The sequence below is a fragment of the Ctenocephalides felis genome, unplaced genomic scaffold, assembly GCF_003426905.1.
Source record: "Ctenocephalides felis isolate EL2017-DRISC unplaced genomic scaffold, ASM342690v1 CF-g0.4_SCAFFOLD_03571, whole genome shotgun sequence".
NCBI classification, from domain to species: domain Eukaryota; kingdom Metazoa; phylum Arthropoda; class Insecta; order Siphonaptera; family Pulicidae; genus Ctenocephalides; species Ctenocephalides felis.
The window spans coordinates 49034355-49044493 of NW_020539725.1; positions in this window are offsets into that span (position 1 = coordinate 49034355).

The following is a 10139-nucleotide window of genomic DNA, read 5'->3' on the forward strand; positions in this document are numbered from 1 at the left end:
AAAAAACAAACATTGAATGTTAACACATACTATTTCTGTATTTAATATTACTCTAATTAAATATTTTTTTGGTTTCGTAATAAAAATGCAAATAACAATTAGCGTAATGTATTTATTGGTAAATTAAATTATACTGAAAAGTTAATACAATGTCATAAAATCTTATCTCTGAAGAATGATATGCTTGAATGAATGTGAAGAAAAATCGTCTATAATATTTTACTATGAGTGTTATATAAATTTAATTTGAAATTGCAGAAAAGTATTAATTATTGAAACAAAAACTTAGAACTTTATAAGTGACATTTTGTGAGATTTTAAAAGTTTAAAGTGAATTTTGAGTAAATTAATTCAAAATTGATACTCAAATCATGACTATGGGCGAGGAGAGTATAGAAATTGGAGACGCTTTGCCTCCGCCTGAAATTGTTGAAACTCCTGAAGAAAGGTAAAGGTCTAATTTTATTTTTTGTTACATAATAATTTTTAAATTAAATAACATATAGTGATAGTTTTATCTAAGAGGTGATCAATTCACATTTTGACAGTGACAAACCTATTTTTTTTTATTGACATGGTATTTTCGTATTTCAGTCAGACAGGGGTGACTGGTATAAGATATTATGAACAATTTTTATATATACATGTCATATCATATTAACTATTTTATTCTACTTTCATAAGTAGCTCTAATACCTTTAAATTTTCTTCAATTTTTCATTTTCAATTTCTTTATAATATTTTGTTATTTAAATTTTGAGAGTGACAAACCTCAATTTTATTTCATCAAGATGATAAGAATGTTCCAAATGCAGTTTTCCTACTTAGTTTTGCATTTTGATAGGTATTGTGTTTTTGTTTAAAAACTAAAACTAAGGTATATTTTATAGGTTCTTTATGGAAAAAAATACAACCCAAAAAAGTCATTATTTCAACAATTATAATATGAGTATATTTTATTTCTACAGGAAGTGATATTTGGTTTATTTTTTGCCAAAATAAATTGAGTACTTTACAAAAAGTTTTGTAAGAAAGTTCTAAGAAGAAAAATTGTTTTACTGAAAAGTTTCAATTTAAAAATATCACATTTCAGAATAATTACTAAAACTTATGATGTAACACTGAAGCAAACTTATAATTAGAACTAATTATCACATATGTGATTGTCACAAGAATTCAGAGTATTTTTAAACAATTTATCTAACTAAATAAGAACACGTTTTCCTGTTCAATTACACAAACGAACCATTATAATTACAATTCAAGAATTTTTTTTTGTATTAGATAGAGTGGGTAAAAAGGTCTACAACTGATATCTCAAACACAATTGAAGTTAGGACTTTTTTTTAACAATATTATTTTAAAGTAGAGGGCAAACTCTGTATAACCAGCCATCACTTTGATTCAGGAGATAAATCGGAAATCTATGAAAATTCACAACAAAAGCATTTTTCTTCGTTGTTATTTATTGGTTGCGCACTGTTGTTTAGTTTACGAGACCTCAATAAAAATTTTATGTCTACGATATTTAAATGTTCTATAAGACGTATTGTTATTTTTAAGTTAAATTCAATCATTTTTCTTATGAAATCTCTATAAAAGCTAGCATGTGGGTGGGGTAAAAAGTACCATCCAAACCTTTGCTTTACCAAAAAGGACCATGTGACCAATTTTTAAAAAAAACGGCAAAAACACTTTTCTACAATGTTGAATTAGCTGGGAGTTTAACTGAACATAGTCAGTTAGTTGTTTATTTGATGTGTGTTATTTGTTGTGCTAAATTGATTATTCTCACAATATATTTTCTCCAAGTCGAATTAGATTTTTTGGACTTTATCTCTTAATATTTCGTAATATTGAATAAAATTAATTTTACACAAAAGTTTTGTTTTCCAAACAATTCTGGGTTCAACGATCTTTTCTCGTTACACTCTGTTAATTAACCCGGCAGATTCACAGTACACTTTTCTTTAATTAAATTATAATAATAACATGTACTTTCATGTAATATTATGGTTATTGCTTAAATGGAAAGCTGATTGGAAACGCCAACTTTGTGCTATATTGCACCAGAAAAAACTTTTTAGTGAAATCGTAAAGGACACATTTTGTTTGGATAATAGTCATAATGTTTTTGTCTTAAATTTCCCCTTTTCTTTGTTTTTCCGATTTTGTCTTGATTTTGTTGTCTTTATGTTTGAAATTCAACCAGAAGGGAAAAAAATACATGTCACTTAAAACAAAACTAATTGCTGGTAATTGACTACAAATGTTCAACTTACCTCATAAGCAAATAAAGTGATCTACCAAGTAACAGTTATATTATTAAAAAAGAGCAAAAAATCTTACTTTTGTCTCTTCAAAAGCAATACAATTTACAAGTCATGTTTCAATGTAATAATGTAAACTTGTTCGAACAAAAATACTTCATATTTCCCTCTTTTCGACCTTATATATAGACCTTATATTACATGGACTGCTAGTCGAGCGCAAAATAAGTGCTTAATCATAGATGTCACGTGTCATGTGACGTCACATGTCTGAGCGAACATTGCCGACGACATTCGCGGACTGTAATGTCTATGACAAAATTAGTACAGTTCAGCTGTTAGACGACTGTCACCAACGTACTCTGGCACAACCGTACCCATAGAGTATTAAAAAAGTAAATCTAAGCAAATTGTTTTTTGTAATAATCTTTATTTCTTTTTTCCAGATATGAACGTTTGCTGAGACGAGCCAAACTGAAGATTTGACCGAAGTTTCTGGCATCGGATGTTTATACCAGAGTGGAGTCGACAGATTGGGCAGGCCCGTCGTCGTCTTCTGCGGAAAATGGTTCCCTGTCAATAATTTAAATTTGGACAAGGTGAGAAAAATTCATCTAAATTAACTAGTTGTGTATGTTCTTTTCATGTAATAAAATTCCACAGTATAATATAATCTACTAATAAAATATATATAAAAATAAGTCTGGTTTTCCTTCCTGACGATATAACTCCAGAACGCACGAACCGATTTCGACAATTTTGCATTCGTTGGAAAGGTCTCGGGCTCCGCAAGGTTTATAGCTAAGAAATTAGTGCTTTATGGCATCGTGCTTCAATGGAATTGCTGGAACTTTACGCACCGTAATTAAAAATACGAAAAATGACATTAGTGAGAATTATCAGAATTATGCTTGGTTAAGTCAACGAGCAATTCTTGCCGCAAAGAATAATGATGTACACGTACTGAATTTCACCATTCAATCAAAAATTGCTGGCGATTTGGTGACATACCAATGATTCCGACTGGTCTTTCGTTTGACTTCAAACGATTGCAATTTCCAGTTCGCCTTGCGTTCGCAATAACAAGTCGCAAGGCCAATCGCTTAGTGTTTGCGGGATAAATTTCAAATAGATTATTTAGAAAATCATTGTTTTTCACATGGGCAGTTATACGTTGCCTGTTCACGAGTTGGAAAACCATCCGCTTTGTTTGTGTTAACGTCAGACCAAAAAACAAAAAATTGGTTTACCATAGAGCACTTCAATGAAACGGATAACTTGCGGATTCACTTTCATTTACTTAGAGAAGTTCAACTAAAAAAACACTTCATTTTTGTAATCGAAATAAATTATTACTTTTGTGTAGTTAAATCAAATTTTTCCTTTTCAAATATAAAACAAACAAAAAATTTCTTCATCTAACCATCTGGTGGCGAAACGGAGTTCGTCGGGTTTGCTAGTGTATATATATATTATATATATATGTGTGTGTGTGTGTGTGTGTCTAGGTATTAGCAGTGCTATAATTTCCGTCCCACCTCAATAATCAGTATTTTTTATAGTTCCTCATTTATAGGATAGGGCTAAGCCCGTGATCCTGAGTTCAACGAATGTTGATTGTTATAAATTTTAAAGCAAAATTAAAAAGTATTTCTTCAATTGCTATATTAAAAGTATCAACTCCTATTTGAATACATTATTTCTTAGATCATCTATCATAATATCAACTATTAATATTGATGACAGTATTCTGAGATATGACTACAATGATTATGAAAGCTGTAATTCCATATATTGTAATTAATTATATATACTGTAATATAAAATACTAATAAGACTAATACGACTTGATATTGATATCATTTCTTAACCATATTGATATTAATTTCATTTCCTTCTTTATCAATGTATATACAAGAAACTTTGAAATTTATACCGTTCTTCAGATTTTAGACTCTATTACAGTTTAATATGGTATTTAATGTCAATCACATCATTTCTAAAATATACTTCGCACTTGATAACAAGCTTTAATTTGAGAGTGCAATGACCCTGAGGGTCCGCCTCAGAAACATGCGGGGTCGAAACATAAAAAGCAAGAGTCATGTGGATTATTATATTAAATCATATTCAAGAACACACACGTGAAACACCACTGTTAAATAATCACGTTAATAGTTCAAAATCAAAATCTGTAATTTATTTTGAAAATCTACATCATTAACATATTCAATCAAGTGGTAGCGTACCGAAGCTATTTTATTTCTTAGTAACTTTGAGAATTAATGACGATTGTGTACGTAAATATTTTTTACGAAAGATAGAGAATAATTTAAAACACATATGCACATAAATTTTCTTAATGTCAAAGGTTACAGCCTGAATAGATTATGCACTATCACAATATTTAAAAAAAATAACTCACCCAAAACCATACGCGACTTGGAAGGCGAGTTTAACGAAAAAAGATTATGTTCGTTATTATTAGTAATTAAAACACCACTGTTTAACATTTGTCCTTGAAATAATTTCTAATTTTCAACCACATACGCACGTGGACACTTGGGTTAAAAATCACTTTTTTAATAACACACTTTCGATATATTTTTTTGTTAATTAACCAAATTTACACAAGCAAGTGTTACCGAGAAAAAAAGTATGTATATTTAGCTGGATGTTATTGATATTGAATAAAATGCTACGTGTCTCCGGCGAGTTACCATATAGACGTATAACGTGATATGCAAACTGGAAACCGCTTTATATATTATTATGTATATTTTCAACGTCCAAGTGAAAAAAACATTTAAAGACATTTGATAACGAATGCCGGCATTTGTTAACAGCTTACGTGGTAGATTTTCGCAAACGAGCGAATGCAAGTGCAATATGTGTATGTAAGCTCAGCTGGTTATATTATCGATTCATTACATATATTGCAAACTTACATCCGTGTCTAAAGCCACTTTTATACGAAACCGCGATGGAAATTTTTAACAAAAAAGTCCGCAATATTAAAGAAATTTAATTATATTTATTAGTATTCAAATTAACTTAATTTCACTATAAATTATTGTTTTGAACATTGTTAATTTAAATGTAATTTATAAATCTCTATCAAAAAATTAGTCTATTAAATAATACAAATCTCTATTAAATAATTAATGAGGATACTAACAATAAGGGGGCGTCCATTAATCATGTGAGTGGGTTTTTGAGGATTTTTGGATCCCCCCCCCTCGGTGATACATGGTGATATTCAAAATTACCCCCCCCCCTCCCCCACCAAACATCACGTGTTTTTTTAGTTATAAAACTGTAAATTCTTGGATTTTTTTTTTGAAAATGTTAGATTTAAAAAAAAAAACAGTTAAAAAATAAATACACGTAATATCTTACTATACCCCTCCCTCCCCCACGTGATATTTTGTGATTTTTTATCAAACCCCCCCTCCCCCTAAAAACCTCACGTGAACAGCATGGATCCTATATAGTGCATTAAAAATCTTTTTTCCAATATTGGATTAATCAATTATAATCCAAACTCGATTTTATTTTCAACTGTTATTATATTATATGATATTCAATTTGATTATAGAGTCTATCAAATTAATTAGGTTGCTTTTAAAAGAAAGTTAACCCATTGACCTAAGTTTGTTGAAATTAATGTGGAAATATAGAATAATTCTAGTATCAGAAATATCATTGAATAATAGATGAGTATTTTACTTTTTATACTAGAAACGTAGGTATTGAATAAAGAAATAATAAATAAAAACTTCAGATAAAGAAATACTAAGTAGGAGTTTTAGTATTCTCTACTAAGTAAAAATATTAAGAATTTTCCGTCTACTTGGGCTTTTAAAGAAAATAAAAAAAATATAGAGTATTTCAATTTACCTTAAAACAAAAAGTTCTGACATTATATTGTTTAATATACAAACACACCGTTCTTTATCGATATGATATAAGATTTTAATTGTGTTCTTATCATTGTCTACATATTTCCAAATTATAGATTGATTGGTTAAGTAAATTGAAGTTTATTTAGCAATATTGTAAAGGGTTTTTAAGGCAATATTGTAAAATATATAAGGTTTTTAATGAAAAAAAGGTTTTTCCAAGATATAGATTAATTGGTTAAGTAAATTGAAGTTCATTTGGCAATATTGTAAAGAGTTTTCAATGCAATATTGCAAAATATACAAAGTTTTTAATGAAATCTTGTAAAAAAGGTTTTTCCAAAATATACATTGATTGGTTAAGTATATTGAAGTTTATTTAGCAATATTGTAAAAGGAATTTTAATGCAATATTGTAAAATATATAAGATTTTTAATGAAATATTGTAAAAGTTATTCTCTAAAATATAGATTAATCGGTTAAGTAAATTGAAGTTTATTTAGCAATATCGTAGAGGGTTTTTAATGCAGTATTGTAATATATATAAGGTTTTTAATGCAATATTGTAAAAAAGGTTTTTCCAAAATATAGATTGAATAGTTATAGAGTAAAATTACTCCAGAGTTACGAAATATTTCTGTTTGGCACCGTTGACTTATTAGTTATTTTTTATTAACCACTTCGGTTTTTGGATTAGTGATTTTTGGAAATAATACTTAATCTGTACGTAGAACTAAAAACACAATGTCTATGATGGTTCTTAATGTTATTAATTGTGGAGATAAGATTATTTTAATTGAATCTGTAACGTTGGGAAGGTTTAGCAATTTTCAAATCCATGTTAATATAATAAACCATGTTGTAAAAACTGCTTTGTTTGTCAAAAGAAGAATATTTGTACGAAATTAGGTTGAACTTTTACAGGGAGCATTCTTATAAAAATATGTGACCATCCGCGCGCAGGTTAGGGGATGATTAAACTACCATGTAATATAGTAATACTTTTAAAATATGTTAAACTACTTTTAATATTTTATAGTCAATATTATAGAGCTATGTCCATTACACTTATGACGAAGTGACCTCGGGTCGAAATCATGTGTTTAAGTAATAAATAGAGATAAATTTATCACTGCAAAGCTTTGAATAAATATATAAGGCGATAGATAGGCACAGCTTTCATCGTGCAACGGGAAAAATATTTTATAACATCACAGGCTTCTATTAATCTAATTAAGTTCCGCACGTTATTTGTCTCTGAGTTTGCATTATCAGAGATTGACACGTTGTCAATGATAATAAATGATGTTCGTAAAACATAACTTGATGAACCTGAAAAACACTCACATATAAAAAAATTGACGTCATTACATTGTTTAGAACACAATGCGGAATCCACTTATATCACTTGCTCACATACACAATCACAAAATTTTCGAACCGAACTGTCACAACAGCGATAAGATCTTCATAAAACACCTGTGATGTAACAAAATATTTCTGCATAATAACAATAAATCGACATACCTGTGCTGAAATGCGACCTTTTCGTGTCAGTATCATCCGTATCTCCATCGAGGGGCCTTTTTCTAGAGTCCGCTATTTCAGGGCTAGGGCACGTATCCATTCCTGAGTCAGCAGCCATGTTGCTTTTCGGACAGGACGAAAAAGAAAAATTTATAATGCATTCATTCCAGTGCGAAGTGCGTTTGGTACCGTGTGGTACTGTGTTGTGTGTGTGCACACTGACCTGAACTTACTAGCGTATTGATAAATGTCAAAAACGCTCGCGTAGCTAGAAGCTGCCCGACACGCACAGCGCCGCGCAGATGGATGCGACACTGACTAGAACTACCGCATACAGAGCTTACGAACGCTGTGCCAGATAAAAGTTTCGATCTCTATAAATTCACAACTTTTTTAACAATTCTTTCTTATAATATTTTTATATATTTTTATTATTCTCTATATTATTTAGAACTGTCCAGTTAAGGACATTTAATAAATTTGGGAAATTTACAATTGTCAGCCGTAAAGGGGTATTGTGTATTGAATGGGCTTGTTGGAATATTTATTATAATATTAACAATATTTTATTGATAATGATATAATCTTAACTATTTACTTATAAATAATTTCTTATAAATTATGACTAAGTCATTTCAATCTTTATCAGGAAAATTTATGACTTAAATCCAGTGGCGCTTTTCTTTTCAACCATCGTCTTATTCTTTGTTTATTTAATTATATTATATTTTATTTCTTACTAATTAGAATTAGAAAGGCGCCAAAGACATTATACAATTTCCTAAAATCTGGGTTTTTAATTACGTTCAATACTCTATTTATAAAGAAACCTATAATTTATTTTTCAGTATTTACAAGTACAACCATTTTTGCATAAATGTGCATGTCTGTGTTTTAAAAAATGTCTCTATTTTGGTTAATTTTTAATTTTCATTAAAATCAATAATATGCCTAATATCTGCATTTTCAATTATACTTTAAATACTCTTTCCATAAAAAATCAAACAAACAGTTTTGAATGAATTGCAACTCTGTATAAAAATATCTCTATTTTGGTTTATTTTTAATGTACGTCAATATCAACTTTAAGGTTTTCAATTATTTTCAATACTTTATAAAAAAACTTACAAGCGTTCAAATTAATGAGCAATTCTGTCTTTTAATAAATGTCTCTATTTTGGTTAATTTTCAATTAACATTACTATCAACAATATGCCTAATATCTGCGTTTTCAATACTCTTTTTATGAAAAAACTTACGAGTTATTTTTCATTATTCACAAGTACTAAAGTTTTTGAATGAATTGGTATTCTGTGCTTTAAGGATTTTTTTTTATCATTATTGCTAGTTTTAACAGTCAGATCACAATATAATCTATAAGTTAAAAAGGTATGGTATTGAAAATCAAAATCAAGAAAAAAATAGAATAAAAGAAACTAAAGAACAGAAATAGAATTGAATAAATGAATAAAATGATAATAAAAATAATAGTATTATTAATGAAAACAATAATAATTAATAAATAATAATTGTAAATAACTTGTTTGAAAATTTTCCTGGGCAAAACAGAAAAAATTATGTTGTGAAAATTTTAAGAAATATCTCTATTTTGGTTAACTTTTAATTTACATTAATATTAGCTTTAATGTTTTCTATAATAAAGCTCTATAAAAAAAACTTACAAGCTATTTTTCAGTATTTACAAGTATAACCATGGGCAGTTTTGTGCTTTAAGAACTATCTATTATGGTAAACTTCCAAAATACATTTAAATTAATTAAATAATTGAAGAGTTAAATCTCAAAATCAACTTACGAATAGTTATGATAAAATATATATAAACATAAAGCTAAGAATTATATCTAACTAAAATATATTATGTAGAGAAATATAAAAATTTAAATTTAAAATTTTCATATTAATAATCATAAGGCTCAAAAAATCTTGTCATATTAATTATTATAGTTATATAGAAACATTGTCATATATAGTTATATAGAAACATTAAAATATTTAATATGACAAGATTTTTTAAATCTTATTATAATTAATATAAAAATTTTAAATTTAAATTTTTATACATCTCTACATAATATATTTTAGTTAGATATAATTCTTAGCCATATGTTTTTTATTCCAAAAACATTTTTCAAGTTGGAAAATCAAATATGTAAATAAGTAAGCGACAACTGAAATATTTAATTATTGAGAATGTTTTCAAACTCCTGAGCACATTTTTCCATGTAGATATTTGAACTACATTGATAATATACAAAATGTACAGGAAAAAGGTTTTATGTGATTCGAAATGTTTAAAACAGTGTCAATATCTAAAAACCGATGAATTGCATAATATACAAAATGTAACAGGAAAAAGGTTTTATGTGATCCAAAATGTTTAGCAGTGTCAATATCTGAAAAAACGATGAATTGCATAAT